The following is a 13398-nucleotide window of genomic DNA, read 5'->3' as shown; positions in this document are numbered from 1 at the left end:
TCCAGGTCTTGGGAAAAAAATGGTGGGAACCATAATAAAAGGAAACATACCTATAGAAAGCAAGGCAAATGTCAAACCAATAAAGTAAAGATCAAATAAAGAAGCTTTCTGGCCAAATAGGCAACATGCGAGTTTCAGTAAGAATAATAACAGAAATGGGTTAAAACACATCCGTGCATCTATAAATATACTTGAAAGAAAACCTACCCCTATTGATTTCCTTGAATGTGTGTTGTCTATTGCAGTAATCACTAGCCATCTAGGGGACTGAGCGCTTCAAATGTGGCTAGTCCAACTGAGGGACAAAAGTTTAAGATTTATGAAATCATAAAGTTTGAGATCTGATACTTCTTTCAGTTACTGAAAAGCTTTTAAGTGTGTGGACCAAATTGGGTATATACCTCTACATTTTGCACTATAGATTTGGGAAATCTGATTGCAGTTCAGGTAGTGTTTAAGATGAAAATTTAGCAGAGTATAAAATACACACTAGATTTCAAAGACAGTCTACCAAAAAAAGATGTAAAGTGACTCGTGAATTTTTTTATGTTGATTATATGTTGGAATGTCACACTTTGAAAATATTGGGTCATATAAAATATGTTATTAAAATTAATCTTATCTGTTTCTTTTTCCTTTTTTCATGGGGCAGCTAGAAAATTTTAAATTACATTTGTGGCTGGCATTTTATTTCTATTGCATGAGGGTTGCCTTAAAGGATGCTAGCATTACACTGATATATATGGGAAATAGCAGTGGGAAAAAAGCAAGTGTTTGTTCTGCTTTTCCAGTCCTAACTATACCTCAGAGTAACCAAGTAGTGATAGAGGTAAGTGTCTCTTTTTAGAAGCATTCAGCTAGGGGCACCCAAGTGGCTCAGTCATTGGATGTCTGCCTTCAGCTCAGGTCATGATCCCAACATCCTGGGATTGAGTCTCTCATCGGGCTCCCTGCTCAGTGGGAATCATGCTTCTCCTTCTCCCACTCCCCCGGCTTGTGTTCCTTCTCTTGCTGTATCTCTCTCTGTCAAATAAATAAATAAAATCTTAAAAAAAAAAAAGAATCATTCAGCTAATAAATAAAGAAGAAGAGATGCCTGGGTGGCTCAGTCGGTTAATCGACTGCCTTTGGCTCAAGTCATGACCCCAGGGTCCAGGGATCAAGTCCTGCCTCAGGCTCCCTGCTCAGCCAGGAGCCTGCTTCTTCCTCTGCCCCTTTCCCTGCTTGTGCTCTCTCTCTCTCTCTCTTTCTCAAATAAATAAATAAACTCTTTGAAAAGAAAGAAAGAAAGGAAGAAAGAAAGAATGGCAGGAGGTGCCTGGCTGGCCTAGCTGGTAAAACTTGGGCTTCTTGATTCTGGGTTGTGAGTTTGAGCCCTGTGCTGAGCATAGAGATTACTTAAAAAAAAAAAAAAAAAAAAAAAAAAAAGTAATGGCAGAATCAGAACTATCTCATTTTGCACTTCCTAATGAATTGATGGTTTGGGCCTCTAATGCCAGAAAGAGATATCCCAATAGTGGGTGTTTGCCTCCTGATAGAAGTAGATTGTGACACTCTAATTCTTGTTAAAAAACAAAACCAAAAAACCTCAAATCTGAATCTGGTCAAACTTCTGAATCTAACTACAATTAGCAGAAAGATAGGGAGCAGAGGTCCATCAGCAGAGAAATGCAGTCCAGACAGTGAGAAACTACAGTGAAATTCGCAAAATTCTTTCAACAAATAAATTACAAGGTGGCGGGGGCGGCGATGGGGGTGGCTGGGTGGCTCAGTCAGTTAAGCATCTGCCTTCAGCTCAGGTCATGGTCCCAGGGTCCTGGGATCGAGCCCTGTGCTATCAAATAAAATCTTAAAAAAGATTATGAGAGGGGACAAAACATTGAAGAGGGAACTGTAAATTATAAAAGATTTGAGAGACATAACAACCACCTGCAGTGAGGTACATTTTCTGAATCCTGATTCCACAATATCACATTGAAAGGGGGGAAAAAAGGCGTACGGGGAGGTTGAACCCTGACTAGAGTGTCATTGATAGTAAGGAATTACTACTGATTCTTTAGATCTGATAATATATTGAGGTTATTTTCTTAAGAGTCCTTATTTTAGAGATACATACTGAAATCATCACAGGTGAAATTATAGTACATCTGGGATTGGCTTCCAAATGAGCTGGGGATGGAGGGAGCGGGTGGGGATAGAGATATAGCGAGATCAGCCAGGAATTGGTAATTGTCGATCTTGAGTGATGAATTCATGGGGTTTCTTCTTGTTCTCCCTAAGCTGGAAATGTTTCATATTTTCAATAATAAGAAGGGGTTTTTTTTTTTTTTTTAAATTCCAAAAAGAAGCAGCAGCAGCAGCAATGAGAACGAGACAGGGTTTGAGGAAAGAACACACACAGCTGAGGGTCTGCCCAGCCTCCTGCTGACTTCCCTGATGGCAGTACCACCCCTCCTTCACCACAGCCTCCTGAAACACCACCTGCCACAGTCACTCCCCTGCTCCAGTCTGTCCAGAAGGGCATGCGAGGCCTGTCAGAATGGAGCCCAAGCTCTCTCTTGCAGCATGCTGTGGGTCCTTTGTCCCCACACCTTTGAGGATGGGCTGCCTTTCCCTGGAAAGCCCTTCACCACCTTGTCTGGTACAGAACTCCTCTGTATCCATCAAAGCCCTGCTTGCTCTGCCCCTCCTGTGATGCCTTCCCTGACTCCCCTAGACAAAGTGTGGCAGCTCTTGTCTCTTCGTAGTGATAGAGCAACACTGTACTATTGATGTCTAGGGGTCTCTTTTTACCCCAGCTCTAATGCCCCTGCTTGCTCTCAAAAAGCAAGTTAAGCCTTTGGCTCAGGTCTCTAGCTGGGAGGACAACACTAACCACTCAGGAGGCTCTCCATGCACGCTAAGTGAATAAACAGGCCCCCTACACTAACAATTCCCCTCAATCCTGAATGCAGTCCTCTCTTGCTTTCTACTTCCTTCTGCTGCAATGATTCATGCATCCGACTCTGTTGCATCTCTGATTTGGGAAACTTCATTTCTTCATGGGTGGGCTGTGTTGGGTATATTGGTTTCATAGACAATGACCCTAGTTCGAAATTCCAAAGTTGGGGAATGGTGCCTTCTTATAGTATGTTCAGGATGACAACAATAATAATAATAATTAATAATAATAATAAGGGAGGAATAGAGAAAGTCCCAGGGCCAGCCGCTCCTGCTGGTAGGGATGTTATATCACGTATCTTTGTATCTTTCTTTCCTGGGTAGACCACAGGGTATACTCCCTGATGGGTGGAATGATCCGATTCTGATGTCACAGACTTTTAAAGAACAGTAATGAACTTCACCCAGAAGGGGACTGAAAAAAACATGGTTAAGAGGCAATTGACCCACATGGTTGAGAATCGAACCAGGCTGGAGAAGATCTGGTTCTTGCCAAGACCAGGTAAGTTACAGCTCTAAGTATTATAAGAACCTGTGGGAGTGAATGCAGACTTGTACCCTGCAACTCTCCAGGAAGGGGAAGCCAGGGAGATGGGACCAGAAAATAGAATGTATGTCCAGGGAAACTCTGTCTGATTCTGCGGACGAGGAAAAGGTGGATTCTGACAATGACTAACCTTGGTGAAAAGTCGGGCACAAGTCCAGGATGGAGAGGTGGTGGTGGGCAGTTCTCCCGCCTGGAGGAGAGCAGAAGCAGAGAGACTCCTGGGTGGATTTGTAGCTGGTGGTGGGTGGGTGGTGAGGGCGGGGCGGGAATTACTGCCCTGGGAGCCAAGCAGAATGCCACCTGACTCTGTCCTCAGCACTGCCTGGCTCTGCAGTTCTGTTAGGAATTTACACAAAGACACAGCAAGGCTGCTGATCACACCTGGGAGTGGGGAGGACACACACCTGGAATCTAGTACTTGAGATGCAGAATCAAGATTTGAAAAGATAGGGGCGCCTGGGTGGCTCAGACAGTTAAAGCCTCTGGCTTCGGCCCAGGTCATGATCCCAGGGTCCTGGAATCAAGCCCCGCATAGAGCTCTCTGCTCAGTGCAGAGCCTGCTTCTCTCTCTCTCTCTCTCTCTGCTGCCTCTCTGCCTACTTGTGTTCTCTCTCAAATAAATAAATAAAATCTTTAAAAAAAAAAGATTTGAAAAGATAAGACATCATCCTCGAAGCAGGAGAAGAAACTTGCAAAATGTTAGGGCGCCTGGGTGGCTCAGTCGGTTAAGCAGCTGCCTTCAGCTCAGGTCATGATCCCAGGTTCTGGGGATTGAGCATCGCATCAGGATCCCTGTTGAGTGGAGAGCCTGCTTCTCCCTCTCTCTCTGCCTGCTACTATGCCTACGTGGGCTCTCTCTCTATCTCTCTTTCAAAGCAATCAATCAATCTTGAAAAAAAAAGAGAAACTGTCGAAATATAGTTTTTAAAATCTAAGATTTTGAGCTTCACAACCTGCATCTTCTTTTTAAAGTTATTCTTTTAAGTTTATTAATTTCATTTAGTCATCTGTACACCTAATGTGGGACTCAAACTCACAACCCTGACATCAAGAGTCACATGCTCTTTTCTTTCTTTCTTTCTTTCTTTCTTTTTTAAAGATTTTATTTATTTATTTGAGAGACAACACAAAAGCACAAGTGGGGGAGGGGCAGAGAGAGCGTGGGAGAAGCAGACTCCCCTCTGAATAGGAAGACCTATGCAGGGCTCGATCCCGGGATCCCAGGATCATGGCCTGAGCAGAAGGCAGACACTTAACCGACTGAGCCACCCAGGTGCTCCTCACATGCTCTGCCAGGTGCCCCCATAAAACCCATCTTTTAAGGAAAGAATGGAGAGCTATGGCTTAGCCACAATGCTTGCAGAAGAGAGAGAAACAAAAGAAAAATCTGAGGGTGCTCAATTCAGCCCAGACTTTGAAATGCTATCATAAAAGCTGATGGCTGTGGACCAGAGCAGTGGCCCCAAACCTCTGCTCTCATGGCCCATCACCATGGCTTCTGCCTTGACGACAGACCCTTTTGCTCTTGGTCACCCTTAGGTCAACTCAATTCCTCACAAAACAAGTCTAGATAAATAAGACTGGTGTGCTGGTCATAAACGCAAGACATACAAACATAAACACGGAACTGCTGGCTATAAAATGTTGGTGCGCCTTCCTAGCTCATCTCTCCTGCCACCGGGGTCCTCGTGCTCACGAGGCTGCATCCCAAGACTGCAGTAACAAACGAGAAAGTGTCCCAAGACTGGCCTGGAAGAAAAAAGCCCCAACCCTGACCCATGGCCCAAAGTTGAATAAAAAGACTTACGGGACATCCAGAGCTGCACCTAAGCACCTGATGACAGGCTGTCCCAGAGGGCGGGGCCCACACAGTGTGTTTGGGGGGGGGGCGGTAGCTTCCCTTCCAGGCAAGGCCCTCAGCCACCTTCCAGGTAAGTCTGTGCTCTTGATCAGATCATTTGACTAACGGAAGCCAGTCTCACCACCCTTCCAAACCAGAGGCTCTTCAGGAAAAATGGGGAAGTCAGACCTCTCTTGCATAGAGCAAAATGGTGAGCCTACGCTCCCTGCCCCTGCCCTCTTTGTGGGCACATTCTCCCTTTCTCTGGCTGCCTTTGATAGAGACAGGGTGGAGTTGAGGGGAGAGCACTGGGTGTGAGGTCAGCAGAACCCTGCTGTTGATTCCCTCCAGGATCAGAGAAGCCCCACCCCTCCGGGCTTCAGTTTTCCCATCTGTGACACCATGAGTGGATTGGGCTGGTTCGCAGGTCTCAGACTGAACCTGGACCACAGATGTGGTTGGCTTGGACTGGGCACTTGAAACAGCTGTCTTCCAATTAATTTCTTTCTTTCTTTCTTTCTTTCTTTCTTTCTTTCTTTCTTTCTTTCGTCTTCTAATTTCTTGACAATATTTAAAAATGAGGGTATTCAATATGATATAACATCATATGACATAAGGCCATATGTATAAGGAAATATCTGTGTTCCTCTGGAAAATACAGAAGTTCTAGCAAGTCTAGGCCTGTCCTGGGACACCTGGGTGTTTCAGTCGGTTAAGCGTCTGCCTTTGGTTCAGGTCATGATCCCAGGGTCCTGCTTCTCCCTTTCCCTCTGCTGCTCCCCCTTCTTGTTCTCTCCCTCTCTCTGTCAAATAAATAAATAAAATCTTGAAAAAAAGAAAAGAAAAGAAAAGAAGCACCGCCCTTAGAAAGGATCAGAGTCCCCAGCTGCCCCTGTCATCGCTCCAACAGCCTGTGGATGGGGTAACCATATGCTTTATCCTCCAAACTGGGACCAGGGTGGAAGGGAGCGCTTTCCATAATGTCAGGACAACACATGGGAATAAAAACTATCCCAGAAGAACCGACAGGCAGTCACCCTCCATGTAGGGTATAAGAAGTCTAAAGTGGCTTCCTGCTCTTAGATCCAACACTCCTTTTAGGGAATGTATCTCCAATCTGGACACTGCTTTCAGCAAAAGATGTCCACCGAAATGGGTTTAACAAATAATTGATTCCAGCACGGTGAAGATCCGTCTAACACAATGCTGTAAGGAAAAAGCAAAATGCAATTTTATTTGTGTAGTATGATTATAATGCTAATCTTTAAACTCACCCTGCGCAGAGAATGAGAGTCAAAGGAAATTCGGTGACATATTAACAGTGCCTTGTTGGGGGGCTGGGGCTTTTTCTTCTTGTACCTATTTTAAAAAATATTTTCCAAACTTTCCTTAATGTTCATGTAGTTCCTTCCTGAGGGAAAAACCCACTTGCTGGATGGCAGCTAGCAGCTTGGCAGAGGGCAGGGATCCTCCTGTAGGCAGAGCCTGGGTGGGGTAGCAGGGTGGCGGTTTCCATGATCAATTCTGTAATGTCTCCCCTGGGGCCACATGAAGCTGCTTGGCAAAGCAGGCCATTGATTCGGATTCGGTCCTTTCAGAAATGAGCAGGGCATGAAGGGTAGTGAGAGATACGGAATGAAATGTCACGGAATAAAAGATGGAGCATAGGGAATATAGTCAATAGTACAGTAATAGGGTTGAACGGGGACAGGGGGAGCCATGCTTGTGGGAGCATAGCATAGTGTCTAGAGAAGTTGAATCACTGTGTCGTACGCTTGAAACTAATGTAACATTGCGTATCAACTATGCTCAAATTTTAAAAATTACAAAAAAAAAAAAAAAGAAAAGAAAAGAAAAATTGAGCAGGGCAATGCAGTAGGCAAAACAATGGCCCCCAACGCTATCTATGCCTTGATCCTCGGACCGTGTGATGATACTACCTCCCAGGGCAAAAGACTGTGCAGATGTGATTAAGTCAAGGACCTTGAAATGGGGAGATTATCCTGGATTATCCGGATGGGCCCCACCTAATCACTTGAGTCCTTAAAAGTGGAAGAGGAAGGTGATGAGGGGGTTAGAGAGATACATCTGGGAAGGATTCAGGCCGCCACTGCTGGCTCTGAAGACAGAGAAAGCTTGCCATGAGGCGAGGAGCATGGTGGCCTCTTTAAGTTCCTGTTCAGCAAGAAAACAGGGACTTTGGTCCTGAAATCATAAGGAATGAAATCCTTCCAACAACCTGAGTGAGCAGAGAACGGATTCTTCCCCAGAGCCCCCGGAAGGGGACCCAGCCTTGCTGATACCTGGATTTTAGTCTGGTGAGACCCGTTCTAGGTTTCTGACATACAGAATGGTAAGATAATACATCTGTGTCATTTTTAAGGCCCTACATTTGCGATGATTTTTTATGGCAGCCGTAGAAAATAAATACAGGCAAGAGCAGAGCACCGGCTGTTGTGGGGGGTGCGTGGGTGGGCATGGTGGCTAAGCCTGGCTATACCATCAGGAGTTCCTGTGCCCTTGGAGAGCCCTTGGTTCTTGGGCTTTTTCTTCCATGGAGGACAGCAGTGATCTCGTAATCCCTTGCAGCTGGGAAGCTCTGTTTGGCATGTGTACTGGCCCTGAATTTCGGAGAGGGAAGAGTTTTTTCCCCACCGCAAAGTACAGGATTCCATGGAGATTCCTTAAAAGCACTAAAAGTAGAACTACCATATGATCCAGCAATCCCGCTTCTGGGTCCCTATCTGAAGGAAACAGTATCCCTATCTTGAAAAGATACCTGTGCCCCCATATTCAGGGATGCATTATATACAATAGCCAAGACAGAGAAACAATGTACCTACACACTGATGGATGAAGGACAAAGTCAATGTGAGATAGGTATATATTTATATCTCCACTATATATATATATATATATATATATATATACGGGAATATCATTCAGTGATAAAAGAGAAGCACCTGCTGACATTTGCAACAACATGGACAGAGCTGGAAGGGATGATACTAAGTGAAATAAGTCAGAAAAAGACAGATACTATATTATCTCACTTAAATGTAGAATCTCAAAAAACAAACTCCTAGACAGAGGGCTAATGGGGGCTCTTCCAAGGTGAGGGGTGGAGGGAGGGCGGTGTGGATGAAGGTGGTCCGAAGATACAAACTTGCAGTTATAAACGCTGAGAATGTACACCCCGGTGACTGGAGCTCACAAGTCTGTATTATGTATTTGAAAGTTGATCAGAGAGCAGAACTTGGGGCACCTGGGTGGCTCAGTTGTTTACGCATCTACCTTCGGCTCAGGTCTGATCCCAGGGTTCTGGGATGGAGCCCTACATCAGGCTCCCTGCTCAAAGGGGAGTCTGCTTCTCCCTCTGCCTCTCCTCCCACTTATTCTCTTAATCACTCTCTCTCTCACTCTCTCTCTCTCAGATAAATAGATAAAATCTTAAAAAAAATATAAATAAAACCGGAAAGATAAAACTAAAGGAAATAAATAATTAAAGAGCGCAGGAACCTCATCCTCCTTCAACCGATGGGCTGTTGGGAGTGAGGGTGAGGACGAAGGCATACTCAGGGGAATGAGCCCAAGCCCTCCTTGTCCCAGAGCTGCCAGCAGACTCTGCCCACAGTTGGCTGGCCATGCTTTATGTTTGCTGCACCTGCCCCTCATGGAGAGGTCAGCGTTTGCTCCGGGATGCTCCCAGGCTGCTCTACCATTTGCTGGCAGCCCAAATGGGGAGTGGGGGAAGCACGTGGAAGCTTGGGGACGGCACCCAGAACTCCTGAGTGCCTCCTGCTTCCTCGCGCCCGCCTCTCAGCCCCTCTGCTGGGGCACTGCATGGACCCAAGGTTGGTCTGGGCAGGGGAGGTGAATCCCTGCAGGACCCCTTTGGGGCCCCCTGGCTCGGACCCTGCTTCTCTGCCCTGCTCTCTTCTGCGGCAGGCACCGGCGAGGGCGGCTTCCCACCCCAGTGCTTTGATGGAGTGCAGACAGGCCCTGGGGTGCTCTCTGTCTGTTCCTGTCGCTGGGGCTGAGCCAAGGTGGAATGTGGGAGGCCTGTGTGGTTTGGGGCTCCCCACCCTGCCCAAGCTGAGCACCTCACCCTGAGGTGGTCCGGGTGGGAGCTTGAGCCCCTTCCTCAAAGCAAAGTCCCCTCACAAGCTCAGAGCCATACTTGGGTGAATGTCTCTCTGAGCCTCAGTTTCCCCATCTGTCAAATAGAGATAGTAAATAGTACCTACCTCAAAGGGTTGTTATGATGATAAAAATCAGAAGTTTTCTAATGAGCCCTTAACACGTCAGTGTCTGGCATGTTATAAACAAGTGTTCAATAAGTCCTGACTGTTTTTATTTTTAATTACAGCATTAATAAAATCATTATGAAGTCATCATAAGGACAAGAGCAATTCAGTTCTCTCCCTGGGGCCCTTTCCAAGTCTGGGATGAATGGGTTGCACTGGAGGATCTCTGGAGTGCTGCCCCTCTGTGAGATTCTGAGTTGCCTCAGTTTCCCCACCTCTTCCTAGGCATGCGATGGGCATACGACAAGTACAGGCTGATGCGGAGATGGCAGTGCCCTGGGGCCTGGTTCCTGGTCCACTGCCTGCTGCCTGGGGGCCCTCAACCGAAAGATGGGGCTGATGGAATTTTAGACCCTCCCATGCTTGCCCCTGCCTGTCTTCACGAGGCACCCTGCAGGCTTGGCCAAGATGGCAGCTGAGGAATGGGGAAGTCTGAGGAGCCATCTTGGTCACGCTACCATGTAGACTGAGGCCTGACACAGCCTGGGGCAGCCTTTGCCACAGTCCCCCCAACCCTGCCCCCGCCCTTCTGTAAATCCCAACACTCCAGCAACCCTGTCCCACCACCCTCTCCCACACCATAGGGTGCCCTGTAGACACATTGTCCCTCAAGAAATTGGAACACCAGCTCTGGCCATAGCAGAGTGAATAGCGATCAGATCCAGATAGGGCTGGTGAGGACCAAGAAGACCCTCATCAATGAGGTCAGGTGGAATGGTCCAGATTACCAAGTTGTGCTCACAGACTCGAGTAACCAAGACGGCTTTGGAAGTTCAAGGTTGACCTGTTGGTGCCCCGCCTCCACACCAGCACCCTTCCCATTGTGTGCATTCCAGGCAGGGCCTGACTTCCAGCTGCTAGCCCTTCTCTCTTTTGGCCTCAGGGTCTATCTGGACTCTAGGACTACCTTACTTGTACAGCAGGTGGGAGTCCCAGGGAAGTATGTCCCTTGAGAGTGGCCTCCTTCGCTGATGAACAGAGGCTGGTAGATAAGTACCCCAGGGCCTGTACACCTCTGGGGGCAGGGGCAATAGAATCCCAGAGCTCCTCATGGGATTCTAGCTGTCTGTAGTGGACATGTGCTGGAGAGTATCGTCTGTACTAGCTTCCTTCCCTCCTGTCTCACTTCTCCACCCCTGTTAGGAGCTGAATCCTATCACCCCAAAACTCAGAGGTTGAAGTCTTCACCCCTAGGACCTCAGAATGGGACCTTATTTGGAAATAGGGTTGCCACAGATGTAATTAGTTGAAATGAGGTCAGTAGGTTAGGCTCTGATCCAGCGTGACTGTGTCTTTATAAAAAGGGGGGATGTGGACACAGACACATACGGCCCAGAGAACACTAGGTGAAGGTGAAGGCAGAGACCAGAGTGAGACTTCTACAAGCCCAACGATGCCACATATGGCTGGGAAACTGCCAAAAGCTGGCCCTCAGAAGGAACCAACCTTGCTGACACCTTGATTTTGGACTTCCACCCTCTAGAACCGTGAGACGATAAATTTCTTTCTTTCTTTTTTTTTTTTTTTAATAATTTATTTGATAGAGAAATCACAAGTAGGCCGAGAGGCAGGCAGAGAGAGACAGGGAAGGAGGCTCCCCGCTGAGCAGAGAGCCCGATGCGGAGCTTGATCCCAGGACCCTGAGACCATGACCTGAGCCGAAGGCAGAGGCTTAACCCACTGAGCCACCCAGGCGCCCCGATAAATTTCTGTTATTTGAGCCCCCTCCCCCACCCCATCCCTGACCCAGTTTGCGGTACTGTTATAACAACCCTAACAAATACACTCTTCCCCATGGTGGTATTTTTGAGACTGGCCAAATAAAGTATTTGTCCTCCAGTCTTTGTCCAGGGTTGGGAACTCGAAGCTGAGGGACGGGGGAAAGGAAGCAGGCTGGTGGGAGGGGGAGAGGGGCAGGTCAAAGACCAGAGCCCACCTTCTGAACCAAGATCTGGGGATGTGCAGGGTGATTCTGTGTGTTGCCAGGGACAGGACATCAGGGTGGGACACTGGCTCCCGCTGCCAAGGCAATGGCCCCTTCAACACCCTCCTTTAGGTACTCTCTGCTCCTGGCTGATGGGGAGATGGCTGGGTGGCCCCTATGCTCTCCCTGGGGCAGGATCAGGTGAATTATGTGTGTGCAGAGCAGGAGCTCGCATGAAATTCCTACAGAGAAACCAGCCTCCTGCTGAAAAGAAGGGGTGAGTGGCCACCAGGCCACCCCACCCAGGGTCCTCTGGAAGTCTCACTCTTTAATAAAGCATGGGAAAATGGAGAAAATGAGAATATGGAGGAAAAGAATCTTCTAGAATCTCATAAGAAAAAGAAATTTGTGTTTTGGTTAAAAATTTAATGTTAATCTGGGGGAGCTAAACATACATCAAGAGGGGAAATAACTATGTCCCCAAGAGTTCATCCGCCTGACTCAGCCAAGGTCCCTGCTTGTTGTACTCCCTGCCTCCTGGAGGAGGCAGGGGCTCCATTTATTGGTATATGCGATGCGCCTGTCCTGACTGGGTACCGAGGGCTGATGCCTTGAGAAAGAGCAAGGTCTATAATAGGCATGGAGGCTTGGCTGTGCCAAACCTGACTCCCCTTGACATGGGCCTCAATTTCCCTCTCCTCCACCATGGTGCTGGAGGCAGACAGGACGTCGCAAAGCTTTCAGCTCACCGCTTCCTGGTGCAGCCGTTCCGAGGGCCTTTCTCTGAGATCCTGCTGGATCGAGTCCTAGAGGCTGAGGTGGGGAGGTCCCTGAGGGTGGAGTGCTGGTGGGAGGGCAGGGTGGAAGGGCGCTGTGGGGGGTCAGCGCAGGCTTGGGGCTAAATGGGCAGCCTGTGGCTGCTGGAGACTAGGCAGAATTCCTGGTAGTTTGGGTGTAACTTGAAATTCTGCCATTTTCCGTCTTATCTCATCATCAGAAGGAAATCAGACGAGAGAGTGTTGAGCTCATTCTAATGGAAGTAATTTTTTTGCCCTCTGGTTCCTATCAATTAAATCCTCTTTTCTGTTGATCATCTTCAGAGACTCCCTAAAAGGTCTTTCTGGGTCAATCGGCACAAAGCTAATTAGGCCAGTAAGTACAAGTCAAGTGCTGTCCCCACAGGGCCATGGGACAGCTGCTCAGCCTTGGGCACCATTTGGCTTGGGTTTGAAGCTTAACCCTACTATTAACCAGCTGTGTCACTGTTGTTAGGGTACTTGCCAGTCTGTACCTTAACTTTCCCATCTGTAAAATGGGAATGATAGCAACGCAGACAAAGTATCCAATATCTACAGGGTCTCAATCCCTGGGATTGCAGAGGAACCTCAGATTCAAGCTGTCCAAAACTGAACTGGACATCTTTCTTCCCCATTCTGCTCCTCTTTCAGAATTTCCCACCTCAGTAAATGGCCTACCATCAGCCAAAGCTGTAAAAAAAAGTCAAGTGTCACTTCCTCCAGGAAGCCCTCCTTGATCACTTTCATCCTCCTGTGGGTTAGGTAATCTTCCAACAGATTTCCATGCTATGGTGTGTGTTTCTCTTTGACATACTTACATTTTAATCATCTCTTGGTGTGTCTCTCTCACCAAATGGTGAGACCCTTCAGGGAGGGACATTTTAGTCTTAAAATCTCCAAGACCTAGTATAGGACCTGCTTGGGATGGTTTCTGAGAGTCTCAACCTCTGGTCTCTCCATCATGCACATTCCACCCAGCCCTAAATAAACAGGCAATTCATGTATTTATTTTTAAAAAGATTGGTTTGTTCATTTTATTTTAC

This window comes from Mustela nigripes, chromosome 3 (assembly GCF_022355385.1).
Source record: "Mustela nigripes isolate SB6536 chromosome 3, MUSNIG.SB6536, whole genome shotgun sequence".
In the NCBI taxonomy this organism is placed as follows: Eukaryota; Metazoa; Chordata; class Mammalia; order Carnivora; family Mustelidae; genus Mustela; species Mustela nigripes.
Note: the sequence above shows the minus strand (reverse complement) of the source record.